This window comes from Gossypium arboreum, chromosome 12 (assembly GCF_025698485.1).
Source record: "Gossypium arboreum isolate Shixiya-1 chromosome 12, ASM2569848v2, whole genome shotgun sequence".
Taxonomy (NCBI): domain Eukaryota; kingdom Viridiplantae; phylum Streptophyta; class Magnoliopsida; order Malvales; family Malvaceae; genus Gossypium; species Gossypium arboreum.
In genome coordinates, this window is record NC_069081.1 from 68585782 (window position 1) to 68602352 (window position 16571).

At 36.2% G+C, this 16571-nt stretch overlaps 1 non-coding gene across 1 annotated transcript; it reads left to right on the plus strand.

Moving 5' to 3' along the window:
• Positions 1 to 14468: 14468 nt before the first annotated feature.
• LOC128286106 (small nucleolar RNA R71) lies at positions 14469 to 14575 on the plus strand. Its single transcript, XR_008276651.1, has one exon. It is a non-coding gene; the product is annotated as a small nucleolar RNA R71 (small nucleolar RNA).
• Positions 14576 to 16571: the final 1996 nt, after the last annotated feature.

The window sequence follows — 16571 nt, forward strand, 5'->3', positions numbered from 1 at the left end:
TGTCACCCTATTTCTAGGCGCATAATCAACTCCGCTTAATTATGAAAAATGTACTCTTAGACAGGGTCTATTCCTCCTCTGAAAAAGAGCCTATCTTGAATCAATATCCTGGGATATTAAAATAAGAATTAATAACACATAATTAAGAACAAGTTAAATATTTATCATGTGATTCAGAAAATAATAACAAGATTCGTCTTAGGCTTCATTCCCCTTAGGTATTTAGGGGTTTTAGTTCATAACTAAATAAGAAAACATCTCAGAAGAATAAAGAATACAAAACATAAAGAAAATCCAAAACTCCTGAAGGGAAATTGAGGAGAGATCTTTAGTCTTGATGATGAATCCGACTCCTGAGATGGATCAGTCGGCTTCCTTGGAGTAATTCTTTACCCCCTATTCTCCGTCTCCATTTTCCTCCTCCTCTAGGGTGTATTTATAGGCTTTGGAATGCCTAAAAGCCCTCAAAATTGGCCTTTTCTGAATTGGACTCAACTTGGGCTCAGTAGGGACATGCCCGTGGCTTACGCTCGTGTTCGATTACTTCAGGCCGTGTTTGAGCTTGCCAAATTGACACTGTAATAGCCCAAAATTGGGTCTAGTTGGAACAGAGGTTTCGGGACCACAAAATCTGAGATATAAATAATTATTTTATGATTATTTTGAGGTCTATGATATGATTGAATGGTTGTGTGAAAATTTCGTGAAGAAATTCTATGCATAAATTGCTTAATTTGAAGTTAGGGACTAAATTGAATAAGTTGCAAAACTTGCATTCTAGAATTTTCTAGTATGAAATTGATTTGAAATATTAATTAGGAGATCTTAAATAGAAATTTGACCAATTTCTAAGTTATGGACAAAAATTGGACATGGATGGAATTTTTGGAAAGTTTAGTAGTAAGGGTATTTTGGTCATTTAGGGGTAAAATGAATTAAAATACAAAATTAAAAGCCAATTTTGCTCATCTTCTTCACCATGGACGTGAATACCAAGGGAGACTCCATGGCTAGGGTTTTCAAGCTTCCCAAGCTCAATTGTAAGTCCGTTCTAACCCCGTTTTTCAAGTTCTTTACGTTTTTGGAGTCCTAGTAACTTGATTTAGCTTATGCTAGCAATAATTCAACCTAGGGTTCATATTTGGAAAAATACCCATAGGTAAAATTTGTGTATTCTGGTGTTTTATGATACAATATGAGGTTCTAAATTATGTTAGACAACTTGTGCTATTCGGTTTTAAGTGAAAACGAGCAAAAGGGCTTAATCGGTAAAAATACCTAATAGTCATAAGTATATGTTAGAGTGAGAATTTGATGTTGCCATAGAAGGAAAAGTGATCATCATGTCATAAAACATAAGAATAAGGGATGAAGTTTAATTCCGAGCCTAGGGGCAAAAGTGTAAATATGCAAAAGTTTAGGGCAAAATTGTAATTTTTCCAAAGTTTGAGTTAAGGACTGTTTTGAATAGTACATTAATTAAATAAGTAAAATATGATGTTTTAGATCCCGAAAACGAGATTTGAACCTAGAATGAGAGAAAATCGAAAATTGGGAAAGTTGGTAAAATGATCGTTTTAATATCAAGGTAAGTTCATATGTATAATAAGCATTAATTTATGCATGTTTCAATGTAAAATTGATATATTTACTATGATCTCCGAGATGTTGAAAGTATGTAAGTTGGTATGATAATAATACAACAATAATGTCTTGTAATTTATATTTGAAAGTTAAATTTAGTGAATTAATTGAATTATGTTAAATTAAATGATTATGGTGCCAAGTTTATGAATTGATTTAAAAATATGTCTATGGTACATGAAGTGCATTGAATTATCATACATAAATGTGATTTCTATGATTATGGATATTATGGGAAATTGTAAGCTCATATGATTTTTAATAAGACAATGTGTAATTTAATGTTATGCGTTGATATTAAATGAGATGTAAGTTTATATGTAACTAATACATCACTATTACTTGTATTATGATATTTTATAAAAATATTGGAAATATGTTTGTGGATAATTACTTGATTGGTGAAATTGTTGGAAAAGAGAGAAATCTGGTTGAACCTTGGAAAGATTGGATGATCTGAGATGGTATGTAGCTAGGTCACATGTATAGTCTTGAGTGCACATCATGTGTACAAGAGAGCTACAAGACATTATGATGTAGCTAGGTCGCATGGGTGATACTATGTGTACACCATGTAGACAAGAGAGCTACGGGATATATGTAGCTAGGTCGCATACGTGGTTCCAAGTGAAGGACACCATGTAGACAAGAGAGCTACAAGATAAACTGGCTAGGTCACATGGGTGGTACTAAGTGTTCACCATGTGTACAAGAGAGCCGAAGTATATGATGGGTGGTGCTATGTGCTGAAACCACCAAGTATCGAGGATTGATCCGAAGTGTTCAACGGGAGACTCTCTATGTATTGCTTTGTGAGTTTTGTGATGAATATATGCAGGAACTTGGTTATGTGAATGATGTGTTCATTAAGTGACCAGGATGCGGTAAGGTTATAAACAAGTAAGTTATACATGAGGATGATTTTATGGTGACCTTGTGATCATGGGCCTATACTTGTGATGTATGAAATGTGGTGAAAATGATTTGTGATATGTATGTTAAAATGAGGTTAATACAAGGAAAGTGTGAAAGTGTGAATTAGCAATAAAACTGTTTTGGATAGTAGCAGTGACGTGATTTTGAAAAATCACCAAAAATAGTATAAATTTAATTAGAGACTTAATAAGATATCAAATTAAAGCTTAATGAGTCTATTTTCATATAAAATAAACATATAAAGCAAAAGAGATCTATATTTTGAGATATTTATGTTTTCGTGAGACTGATTCAGAATGATTACGTGATCCCCTGTTCTGACTTTGGAAAATCACAAAAATTTGGAGAAAAATAATTAGAGGCTCAAAATTATATTTTTAAAATCTATAATAAGTATATTTTCAAGATAAATCAACAAGAACATTATCCTAGTTCTATACTGTGAGATAATTATTTTTAGTGAAGAGAGGTCAGAACTGTCAGAAAGTGAAACAGGGGAAATTTTAATGAATAAAATGTACTAATTGGCTAAACCAAAAATTATGAAAATTTTATAGTGGAACGATATGTGAGTCTAGTTTCAGGAGAAATTTACGGATCTTAATTTGGCTCTCTGTAGCTCGAATTATAAATAATTAAGTGACTATGACTCGTGTGGACAGTTTGATGTGAACATTTATTAGTAAATTGTGAAATCGTACTTACAAGAATGCTATATACATTAAGGATGTGGAATGGAGAGGAGGAGGAGGAAAATAAATATATGTAGAATACATGGAAACTATGGTATATGAAATATTGATATAATCAAATAAATAATATGTGTTTATAAGAAAACAAAAGAGAATGTTATGTATCATGACATGTATATATATATATATATATGACTAGTCTCAATGTAATGCTTGTTGGGTATGGAATTGAATTGAAATGTTTCGAGCAAACATGTTATTCTCATGATCTGAATCGTGGTATTTTATAAAGATATGATCTAGCTTTAAATATGAATGCTTGATGATTAAGTGAAGATATTTGGTAAGATGATAATCTTGGTATAAATGTATAAGTGGTACTATAATAAACAATGTAAAATGAGTATGAGAGACACATGTATGATGACATACAAATGCTATGTTTGTGGTTTAATTGAGGATGTTTAATCATTAAATGAATACCATGTTATATGCTTTTGATTTTGTATAAGTGTGTAAGAGATCAAGGTTGACCAAAGCTTGGAAAATAGCCTAGGTATATTCCATACAGGCAGAGACACGACCATGTGTCTTAGCCGTGTATGGAACAAGACTTTGGGACACGGGCGTGTGGAGCCTTAAAGCATGAAATTTCCAAGATTTTTGTAAGTTCTCGGTTTAGTCCCAAACCCTTTCTAAAGTATGTTTTGGGCTCCGTAGACTCAAATAAGGAACTATGTGTAAGAGAATGAACGCTTTGAAATATGAATAAAATTTTGTGGCTCGTATTTTAGTTTAATGTTTGTATGTTTGTCTGGTAACGCCTCGTACCTTAGCCCGGCCTCGGATACGGGTAAGGAGTGTTACAGACACGGCCGTGTGGTCTACCCGTGTGAAGAGGTCTAGGCCGTGTTGATTTCGTACTTTGGCCCATTTTCTCCGGTTTTGGCCCGTTTCTAGTTCCTTTTGCTCTCCTATGCTCTCTGAAGTATAAAACATGAAATTAAAGCATTAGGAGCATCGAATTCACCAATTCTAATGAGAAATCATCCATAAAATGCATTAAACATGGGGTAAAAATATGTATAATTCACGGTTTATCAATACATTTAGTTCTTCCTAAATGAATAGATAAACTGTAACACCCCAAACCCGGCCTAGACGCTATGGCTGAAATTTGGCATGTCACATTGAAGTGTTTTTTGAAAACCATGTTCTCATTAAAAACCCTTCTTACTATTTAAAACCTCTGGCCATTTTAAAACTTGTGAAAACCTCAGTTTTCGTTGGTTTATTAAAAGTCATTCTCTTATAAAACATTATTACCTTTAAAACTTTATTTGCTGCAGAAGCTTAGTTTAAAGTTTTCCGAAAACGTGATATTTTGAAAAATAGTTATTGTTTTGGAAAAGAAAACCGTGTTCTACTCCAGCAGTTATAAAACAATATATAAAATTCCAAATTTAGAACCAGAAATTAAAAGAGGCCTTGTTACAAACCAGATCAAACATAAGTACTTGTGAATAGATAACTTAAAAGAAAGTCAGAAACAATAGCAATTGTGTGGCCACCTCCGAGTCCCTCGCAGCACCGATCCTCCTAATGCTGAGGATTACCTGCACAGTTAATAAACGGGGTGAGTTTATGAAAACTCAGTGTGTAATCCCCTCCTAAACTAAAACAGTTAGTAAACAGAAAAAATTCAAAATTAGTCTGGGCCGGAGCCCATTACAGTAATAGAACAATATGTGTGGGCCAAAGCCCAGTACAATTTCACTTGGGTCTCAGCCCTCATCAGAATTAATTGGGCCTAGCCCATTCTTAAAATCAGTAACAGTTGGGCCTAGCCCATTAACAGAATCAGGTAGGCTTAAGCCCAGTATAGAATCAGTATCAGATGTAGATAAGCAGATAGATTCCCAGCCCAGTCCAACCACCGCACCACCTGTACCAACCAACACACCATGTAGGGATAAATCAACCTAGCCAGCCAACACACCAAGCTTAGCACTAGTTGCGGCACTAAGTCAACAGGATGGCTCAACGCTGTAGATAGGACGGCTCAACGACATAGACTGGACGGCTCAATGCCGTAGACAGGATGGCTCAATGCCATAGACAAGAAGGCTAAAGGCCGTAAATATCACAGCAACGCTGCCAGTTAACAGAACGACTATAAGCCATAAGTATCACAGGAAGGCTAAAGCCTTATACAGAATGGCTACAGGCTGTACACTTCCTCCGTTCATAATAACCCAACCCTATGCAGTATGTCATGTCATAAATATTACGTGCATGCAAAGTCATACTTAGCACAATCATATATGTAAATCATAGGCACATCAGTCATACGAAACATAAGAGCATAATCCTCATTTACCATACAGGGGTATTACGGTCATTTTTCACTACAAGGGTATTTCGATAATTTTACAAGCCGGGGTCTTAACGACCCAACAGAAGGTCCACCGTCACCTCGAGCGACTTAATTAACCTAAACAAACATAACGGTGCAAATGGCCCTAACGGCCATTACTCAGCCCAAGTGGGCCTACACCCTCGTGTCGCCCATTTAGCCCAAATTTAGATATGGCTATGTGACCTACATAGCCCAGTCCAATAATTATCACAAGTTGCAGATTCAATCTGTGTGGGGCCCACGATCCCATTGGGCCTACGAGCCCATTGGGCCCACAGGACCCATCTAGGCCCAACGTGGCCCAAAACTATCTAAGTCGTGTGCGCGACAGGACAAGTCTATCTACATCCCACTTAACAGTGAAGTTTACACAAGTGGGTCCATGGGCCCATCGAGGCTCAGAATAGCCCCAGCACACGAGAACGCTAGTGGCGGCCTCTACAGTCTATCGTCCATGATTTGTGGGCTCGGTTCGCCCCTCGTGCATTCGCATGCTCGTGAGGCCCCAAATGCTGAGGTTTCGATTTTTTGGCTTTTTCTGACTTCTAATAAAGAAGGGCGTGAATACACACCTGCTTATGAGAACGCGCTGAAGTCCATGATCACCAACCTTGGTTAAGCAGTATGAAATAATCCTTCCTCAAACCCAGTAATCACCAACTCATCTTGTTCGCTTCTATTTAAAGCCAGCTTCTAACCAATTCCCATGTTAGCTTTCAGATGTGGGATTACTTTTAACCATTAGGAAAATTCCTTATTTTTATGTGACCACTTCAACCAAAAAGTTCTAGTCCAACTCCACCTCCTACACAACTCAAACAGAAAAATAAATACCCCATTGCGCATCCCAAGACTTGAACCTTAGACCTCACAGTTACACAACACGCCATCTTGCCACTACACCACAAGGCTCTTTGTGTCACCATTTTAGCCTCAATTAATTATAAGGTCTATAGGCCAAAGTCTAGGTTCCTTTAAAAGAAAAACCAAAATAAATTGCAAGAGCCAAAACTTGAACCTAGGCTCCCTACCAACCTTAATAACGCCACAACCACTAGACCACATGCTTCCTTGTGTCATACCATAATAACTTAAAAGGCCTTCATCCAAGCACCCAGGGTTTTATTCACTTAAAACCAAAATTTTTACTAAAGCGCAGGTTTGAACCCAAGATTTCTCCAACACTTCTCAGGGCCATTAACCACCAAAGTAAACATTTAATTCTGTCATTTCCTTGTACAATTAAATGCTTATATACAACCTCCTTACGAACCCATACTCAAGGCCCAATACTTCTAGGTCCAAATTCGAGGCGTTACATAAACAACCACTGTGTGCTTCGTGTAAAATTTTCAGAATGAGCCCAGAATTATTTGGTACACAAATTCTACCTTGAAACATTAAACAATCATCGGATCTGATCTAATAGTCTAAATCACTAATCAACTCGCATTGCACTCTTTTAGCTTACAACTCATTGTCACACTTTTGAGCTTCATAAATTTGCTGAAGAAATAACGATTTAGCTTTTAATTCAACCAAATCAAACCATCATCGGATAAGGTTAACTGAGTGTTCATCGCTCGCAAAGCAAATAAAGATTTTCTACTCAGAACATCTGTGACCATATTCGCTTTCCCCGAATGATAATCAATCACCATTTCATAGTCTTTCAACAACTCGAGCCATCTTCATTGATGCAATTTCAAATCCTTCTGAGTCATTATATACTTTAAGCTCTTGTGATCGGTAAAAATATGACACTTTTCACCGTATAAATAATGTCACCAAATCTTCAGTGCAAAAACAATAGCGACCAATTCTAAATCGTGCGTCGGATAATTCTTTTCATGCAGTTTCAACTGTCTGGAAGCATAAGCTATCACTTTACCTTCTTGCATCAAAACAGAACCCAAACCATTCAATGACGCTTCCCTAAAAATTACAAACTCTTTACCTAACTCAGGTTGAACCAAAACTGGTGCTTCAGTTGACAATTCTTTCAACTGTTCAAAACTCTGTTGACATTCTTGGACCACTTGAATTTCTCATCTTTTTGTAACAATCTGGTCATCGGTGTTGCAATTATCAAGAATTTTTTTACAGAACTTTGATAATAACCAGCTAATCCCAGAAAGCTTCTGACTTCAGATACGTTTCTTGGTGGTTTCCAATCTAAAACTATTAAAATTTTACTCGGATCAACTCTGATACCTTCCGTTGAAATAATATGTCCCAAAAATCCAACCTCTCAGAGCCAAAACTCTCATTTGCTGAATTTAGCAAACAATTTCTTATCTCTCAATGTTTGTAGCACAATTCTCAAATGTTCAGCATGCTCAAACTCATTTTGGGAATAGATCAGAATGTCATTAATGAATACAACAACAAATCTATCTAAGTATGGTCTAAAGATCCGATTCATCAAATCCATAAAAATTGCAGGAGCGTTAGTTAATCCGAAAGGCATAACATGAAATTCATAATGCCTGCACCTTGTTCTGAAAGCAGTTTTTAGCACGTCTGAATCTTTAACTCGTAATTGATAATAGCCAAATCTTAAATCGATCTTTGAAAACGCTGTTGCTCCTTTCAACTAACCAAACAAATCATCAATTCTCGACAAAGGATACTCACTCTTAATTGTAACCTTATTGAGTTGACGATAATCAATACACAGTCTCATTGATCTATCTTTCTTCTTTACAAACAACACTGGTACACCCCAAGGCGAAAAACTAGGTGGTGCAAAACCTCTATCTGTTAACTCTTGCAATTGAGCTTTGAATTCTTTCAATTCTATTAGAGTCATTCTATACTGAGCTATAGATATCAGTGATGTTCCTGGTACTAATTCAATAGCAAATTCAACCTCTCTAATCAGTGCCAATCCTAGTAGCTCTTCTAGGAACACATCCGAATACTCACAAACCACTAGTACTGATTAAATCTTCGATTCAAACACTTTTGTATCTAGTATATACACAAGGTAAGCATCACAACCTTTTCTCACATATTTCTGAGCTAACATCGATGAAATCACAAGAGGCAATCCATTTCACTCATTTGATTCAATTCGAAAGATGTCACTATTCTAACATTTCAATTAAATAGTCTTTCGTCTACAATTCATTACGGCGTCATGCAGAGTCAACCAATCCATACCCAGAATCACATCAGATTCATCAAATGGTAATAGCATCAAATCAGCAGAAAAATAGTAACCCTGAGTCATCAAAGGATAGTTCTTGCAAACTTTATCAACTAAGACATACTTGCCTAAGGGGTTTGATACTATAATCACAAATTCAGTAGACTCAACAGGAAAACTCTTACTAGACACTAAATTCATGCAGATATACAAATGAGTTGATCCAAGATCAATCAAGGCAATTACATTAGTGTCATAAAGAGAAAATATATCGGTGATAGTATTTGGTGACGACGCATCTTCGCGAGCGCGAGTAGTGTAAGCTCTAGTAGGTGCTCTAGCCTCAGACCTCACAATTGAATCTTTTGTTGCACCTTTGCTACTAGTCATATTACCCGCATTTCTAGGTGGTCTTCCCCTAGCAGCTGTGTTACTCGATCGGTCTTGCATTCTAAAATTTATCTTTCTCACCTAAATCAGGGCAATTTCGGATAAAGTGATCTAAAGAACCACATTTGAAACAAGCTTTAGTATTCATCCAGTAATCTCCAAAATGTCATCGTCCACACTATTGACACTCAGGTTTATTGTTTCTCACACTACCAACACTTGACACCGAAGTAGCCTGAGCTTTAGAACTCGCATATTGCTTCCCATGATCTCTATTAGCATATCCCACTGAAACATTTAAATGACTATTCAAATCTTGTGATTTCATTGATAAAGATTGATAGGGTTTATTCATTGATCTTTTCTCAAATCACTAGCCTTGAAATTAACTTTTCTCTTTTCTTTAGTAAGTTCTTTTTCTTTACAAGCTCTGTCGACTAACACCACAAATTTTTTCCAATCTAGAATCTCTACTAGCAATCTGATATCTTCATTCAATCTATCTTCAAATCGTTTACACATCAGTTGAAAAATATTCTCAAGCATATTTACTGAGTCTCACAAACTCTCTTTTATACTCAGTCACAAACATTCGACCCTGTTTTAGCTCTAGAAACTCTTTGCACTTTTGGTTGATAAATCGTTGACTGATATATTTCTTTCTAAATTTGGCTTGAAAGAATTCCCAAGTGACCCGTTCTCTCGGTACCACAAATACTAAAGTATTCCACCATTGATACGCTATGTCTCTCAGAAGTGGTACTGCACATTTTACACATTCAGCTGGTGTGCAGGATAGTTCATCAAATACTCTAATAGTATTTTCAAGCCAAAACCCAGCTCTCTCGGGATCATCATCAACTATAGCTCTGAACTCTTCTACCCCATATTTCTGGATCTTAACAACAGGCGACTTGTTCGATTGTAAAGTTCCACACCTTGAGGAGTTACGGGAACTGATTGGGGATTAGGTGGGGGTGGAGGTTGCTGAGTAGCCAGATTTGTTCGAACAAACTCCGTAAACCACTCATTCATCATCTGGAAGAAGGCTTCTTTGGCCTCTCCTCCGTGACTACCTAATATGGGTTTTGACTCTGATTGCGCTACCCCGTGAACGGAGGCTAGCACATTATTTTCAACATCATTAGCTACAGCTCGATTGAGATCCATTTACTATATGAAAACACGATTTAAAATTGTTAGGAGCTATCACACTAACACAGGTTATATATGGCATGTATAGCTAGACTCTCACATACACTACGTTAATCCTAGAATTGACTAGACCGTAGCTCTGATACTAATAAATGTAGCACCCTTCACCTGTATTCAATGCCAGAATAGGGTTATAGAGCATCACCGAACTTATTGTACAATTAAACATACATTTCATATACATTTTCCATTACCAAACAAATATCATTCACAAACAATCACATTGTCCCTAATACAAGCCTACGAGGCCTTAAAGATGCATTCGGGGTGGTTCAGGACTAAAATGATAACTCAGGAAAATTTTGGAACACTTAGAAAAATTTTACAAAATACCGGGGGCACACACCCGTTTGGGTCGGCCGTGTGGAAAGTCGAAATGGGATCACGTGGCCGTGTCCCAACCCGTGTCCAACCCCGTCTAACTCTCTGACTTGGGTCACACGGACAACACACGTGCTCGTGTGGCTAGCTATTTGCCCTAAGGAATGGTCTCACACGCCCGTGTGCTAGGCCGTGCCAAACCTGTAAGGTACACTCACTTATGCCCCACGACCAAGTCACATGCCCGTGTGCTGGGCCGTGTAGAGCATACTGACTTGGTTTTTAATTCAATACTAGGGGACACACGATCGTGTAACCTAATCGTGTGTCATATACGGCTAAGACACATGCCCGTATGGACAAAAATAGGCTATTTACCAAGCCATATTGCCACCTAATTTTGCACAAACCTAAACCAACCCAATTGGCACAAAACATGGCATAACTAGGCATTTAAACCAACTCCAATCAAGCTCAATTCATACCATTTCAATACTAACGACTACCAGTCACACAAATACCACATCACACCATTCAATTTCATACCAAACTCGCTTTTATAATACATAAAAAATAGCCAAATTCAAATATGCATTATTTGCCTAAATTCAGTTGCATACCAATATTTATAACTCAACCATTTGCTATCCATAATACCTATTAACAACAAGCATCATAAAACCCTCATCCAACAAATCACACAAGCCATATGCACATATATATACATGATTAACTATACCGAAATAAGCCAATTCCCATGGCTATATACAACACCAAACTTTAGACATTTACAAGCCAATTCAAATGGCTAAATTCTTTATAAATCCATAGCCAAAAGGACCATTATCCTATACATGACATATACCAAAAATACTTAAGTTCAAAAGTACCAAAGTGATAGTTGGATAGTGTGATGAAGTCTCCGACGATTTCTAAATCTAAGCTAGCTTTGATTTCACTATAAAACACGAAAAATAAATAAAGTAAGATATAATGCTTAGTAAGTTCGTATAACATTAAAATCAACTTACCATATAAGCACAACTTAAGCAAATAAAATATAACATAACATAATTCATATTGAAGCATCAACCTACTATATATTCATTCATAAAGCTAGATATAACTTTCATAAATTCCTCATTTCAATACTTGTACGGTTCATGTACATACCTGTACCACCCCGTATCGAATTATATAAACCACATATCTGAGATACCCGTTGAACCATTCAAAATACTATTGGATACTAGGGGAACTCGCATCCTAAGTGCCACATATATAGCCAAAGCTATCTCTATCTCATACGACATATAATGCTCACTCTTGAGCTATCAATGGGTTTGCTCACACAAGCTGACGGTCATGACGAAGCTATACGCTGCTGCTCACACAACCTGACAAGTATATGTAACACATGTCGAATAACTCAGCCACCGGTAGAACGTATGGACCAACACCCAAATCACATAACCCCTAATAACATGCCATTCCTATCCTAATTTATTCCTAAGGTTCAACCCGGATTTCTCATTTGAAGAATCATCGTTGAATATATCTACAATGTTGTATTCTCAATTTATGCAATATCAAAACATTCAAAACACAAATATAATAATATTTAATATATATGAACTTACCTCGAATGTAAAAATGACGAAATAAGTCTATTAGTCCGATACTTTGTTCTTTCCCCAATATAAATCTGTATTTTGCTTTTCTTGATCTAATTGCAAGACTTGAAGATGGCCAAATCAAAAACCCTAAATAGCTTATTTTTGTTCTTCAGAATCGGTGAATGTGGAAGATGAATGAATGAATTTGAATTTTGTTTATTTAATTTGAACTTTAATAACTAAATTACAAAATTAACCTTATAAACACTTATTAATTACACCACATACCAAGCCACTATCTCTACTATCTTAATAATGAGATATTTACCACATAAGGACCTCTACTTTAAGGTTCTATAGCTATTAAACACCTTTAATTAATAGAACACCACTTTTGCACTTTGCACGATTTAGTACTTTTTATCAAATTAAGCATTCAAACGATAAAATTTCTTAATGAAATTTTTACACAATCATGCTATTATACTGTAAACATTAAAATAATAATAAAATAATTATTTCAACCTCAGATTTGTGGTCCAAAAACCACTGTTCTAATTTGACTAAAAATAGGTTGTTACATCACATTCCAGAATAATAAAATCTGTTGGAAACATGAACTTGTTGACTCTTACCAGTACACCTTGAATTTTACACCTTGAATTTTACCTTTTAGATGGACATATGATCTATCAGTTAGTTAAAGTGTGACTGTAGCTGGTCTTGCCTTTCCTATCCCAAGTTTCCTGAAAACATACATAAGCATTAGATTGATACTTGCACCTAAATCGCATAATGCTTTACCTACATAATGGTTTCTAATCAAACTGGGTATAGTGAAACTCGTTGGATATTTTAATTTTGGTGGCAATTTGTTTCTCAGCATTGTTGTGCACCCTTCAGTAAGTGCAAAAGTTTCAAACTCCCCTAACTTTCTCTTATTGGACATGATATCTTTCATGAATTTCACATAGTTAGGCATTTGTTCCAATGCTTCCACCAAAGGTATATTGATGTGTAATTACTTCAAGACTTCAAGAAATTTCTTGCATTTAGCATCTTATTTTGACTTTTGGAAACAAGAGGAAAAAGTGGTGTAGACTTCCTTCCATTTTTTGAGGTTTCCTTGCTATGGCATTTGTATTGGCTCGACAAGATGAATTTGCTTCTGTATTCTTTTGTCTATTCGCATCTTTTATAGTTTGTTCCACTTTTGGTTCGAAAGTTGTACTTTCAAGAACTATAAAACTTTCCTCCTCAGAAAAGGGATCATTCACAACTCTTGGAAGCTAAGTGCTGCTCCGAAGTGTTATGGCCTTACATTGTTCTTTTCCTTGAGATCTAGAACTTTCTGTGTCACTAGGCAATGCTCCTTGTTGTTTGAAGCTTAATGTATGGCAAATTGTCCCACTTGATTCTCCAGAGCTTTTAAGGAAGCTGCTTGGCTCTGAATAATTGCGTTATTCTTAGCCATATACTCTTTTAATAAAGCTTCCATAGCTGATGTTGAAGATGACGAACTTTGTTACACATTTTGTCACGTCATTGGTTGAACGTGTCCAGGTGGTACACTAGCCGCATTCTGTCTATTAGCAATGCTAGCATTTCCTATTCCTTGATTACTCTAGCTAAAATTTGGATGTTGCTTCCGCCTTGGATTGTAGATGTCAGAGTAGGGATTGTTGTTGCTACAATTAAAATTTCCCATGTAATATGCAAAGGCTGGATTGGATGGGCATTCATTAAAAAAATGATATTCTCCTCAGTATACACATGCTAGTTCTGCAACCTTCATCTCCTACATTTTAGAGGGTCTTTTCAAAGTTTTAATCATATTCATTAAAGATGATACCTGAGCTGTTAACAGTGTAATCACATCAAGTTCTATTTCTCCAGCAACTTTTCTGCCAGTACCAACTCTAGTAGTGGGGTACTGATAATTATTATTTGCTATTCTTTCTAGAATTTTGTATCCTTTATTGTAGAATTTCTCAAGCAATGTCCCATTAGTAGATGCATCTACCACCATTCGTGTATGAGCATTTAATCCATTGTAAAACATTTCTATTTGTGTCCAATGTTGAAAACCATGCATCAGGCATTTTCTAATTAATTCCTTGAAAAGCTCCCATGCTTCATATAATATCTCATCTTCAGATTGCCTGAACAATGTAATGTCATTCCTCAACTTGGCATTCATGTTTGGAGGATTGTACCTAAGAAAAAATCTCTAACATAGTTCATTCCAATATGCCACCGTACTTGGTGGTAATGCATTCAACCATGATCTTGCAAGATCTCACAATAAATAAGGGAATAACTTTAATCTAAGGGCATCTTTAGGAACAACCTATACCTGAATGAGTCACAGACTTCAAGAAAAGTCTTAAGCGCAATCTAGGATTTTCAATTGGTAAATCACTAAACTGCCCTATCGTCTGTAGCATTTGAAACATTTCTGGTTTTAATTCAAAGTATTGAGCTTGAATATGTAGCCTAACAATTCTTGGACTTAAATCACCTAAAGTAGGCACTAAATGTTCTCTGATGGGTCTATCTCTATCATCTAAGATTAGAGGAATATCAACATTCCTTTCATTCTGGAGTACCTAATCTTCTCTGATTGGATCATTTATAACCCTCTCCATTTCTCTTAATGCTTTCCTTCTTCACCTTAATGTCCTTTCAATCTCAGGATCAAAATAATATTCTTTATCCTCTTGAATACTTCTTCTAATGGACTAGTACAAAACCTAAAAAATCAAATAAAATACTAATTAACTATTCTAAAAAAAATAACAAGAATAATAAGAAATAAACTTTTCACCAATGTTGCTGATCCCCGGCAATGGCGCCAAAAACTTGTTGCGTGTAAATAACTAATGCAATTGTGCAAGTGTACACATCATTTAAGTAATAATGTTATAAGTAAGTATCATCACCACATGGATTGAAAATTGGTAAGAGATTGATTAAGTTGTTGTAATCCTATTAACTATACTAATTAGTAGGAAACACTCTTAAATTGAATAAGATGTTGGTATAATGAATTAATGCAATTTAATGCTAAAAGCAGAGAATTCATATGACAAATAAAATGTAGTGGCAAATTATAGAGAAAAGCAAGAGTAATTCTGTTGTTGAATGGATATGGCTAGAATTATTCAGGTGAAATGCTCATACCAAAATAATGTCATGGCAAAATATTGTCTAATCAATTGCTCAGAGAGTTACTACTGTAACCTGCCTCTTTCGATAGCTAGATTTTAAGCTAAAAATCTAAGTTACTGTATGTCTATAGAACTCTAGATTAATAACTACAGTGAATGAGGTGGACTATGATGAAATAAATAACTTCTTAACCAAAGGTTAAGGCAATTGGGTTCAAAAGCAAGTAAACAGGGTGCCATTACGTTTCCAGCAACCGATTATGACCCCAGAATCCAAGATGTGGATGTACTTTATTAGTGCAAAACTACTACCTACTCAGCACGTCATAAAGGTTACTCGTGATCGTCCTCTTTTTTTTGTACGCTATTTTGCAAGGATGTAAGATTATTTTGGGAGACCAAATCCTCGCGAACATGTGACAATGTGTCGGAGGGCACCCGTACTTGATCACAGAGATGTGGTAGAGGGCAGGTGTTGTAATTGGTTCCGAAGAATTGACTTGCCAATTGAAGGGTATTTTAAACGATACCATCTATGCGTAGTTCTGTAATCAACGTGTCGATCAGTTGGAGCAAAGAAAAGAGGAGGTGGTCGTACACTAAGAGTACTTGAGAGACCATGTACTCCCGAAATCGATGGAGGCACCCCAACCCATATTACCAGTGGCATGTCGATCTTAATGAGTTTCAGAGGATTCGATGAAAAAAGAGTGGTTTAGGCATATAGTAGCCCATGTTGAGCGCCATACATAGTGGATGGCCCAACGTGATAAGCAAGTGGGTCGACATGACATTGGAAGGGCATTGTACTAGGTCACCCCGGCAGGTGCCACTCCACCCATTCTAGCCTCAATACCTCTTGGCCCATGCAAGCGAGTCCATCCACATCGAGAGGGGATACGACAAGGGTTATCTCAGATGAGCATGATAATGGCACGAATGAGTTCGATGACAACATCTTCACCTATTTATGAAGGAGTTTTACTTCTATCATTCCGTTTTTGTTAAAAAAATTAA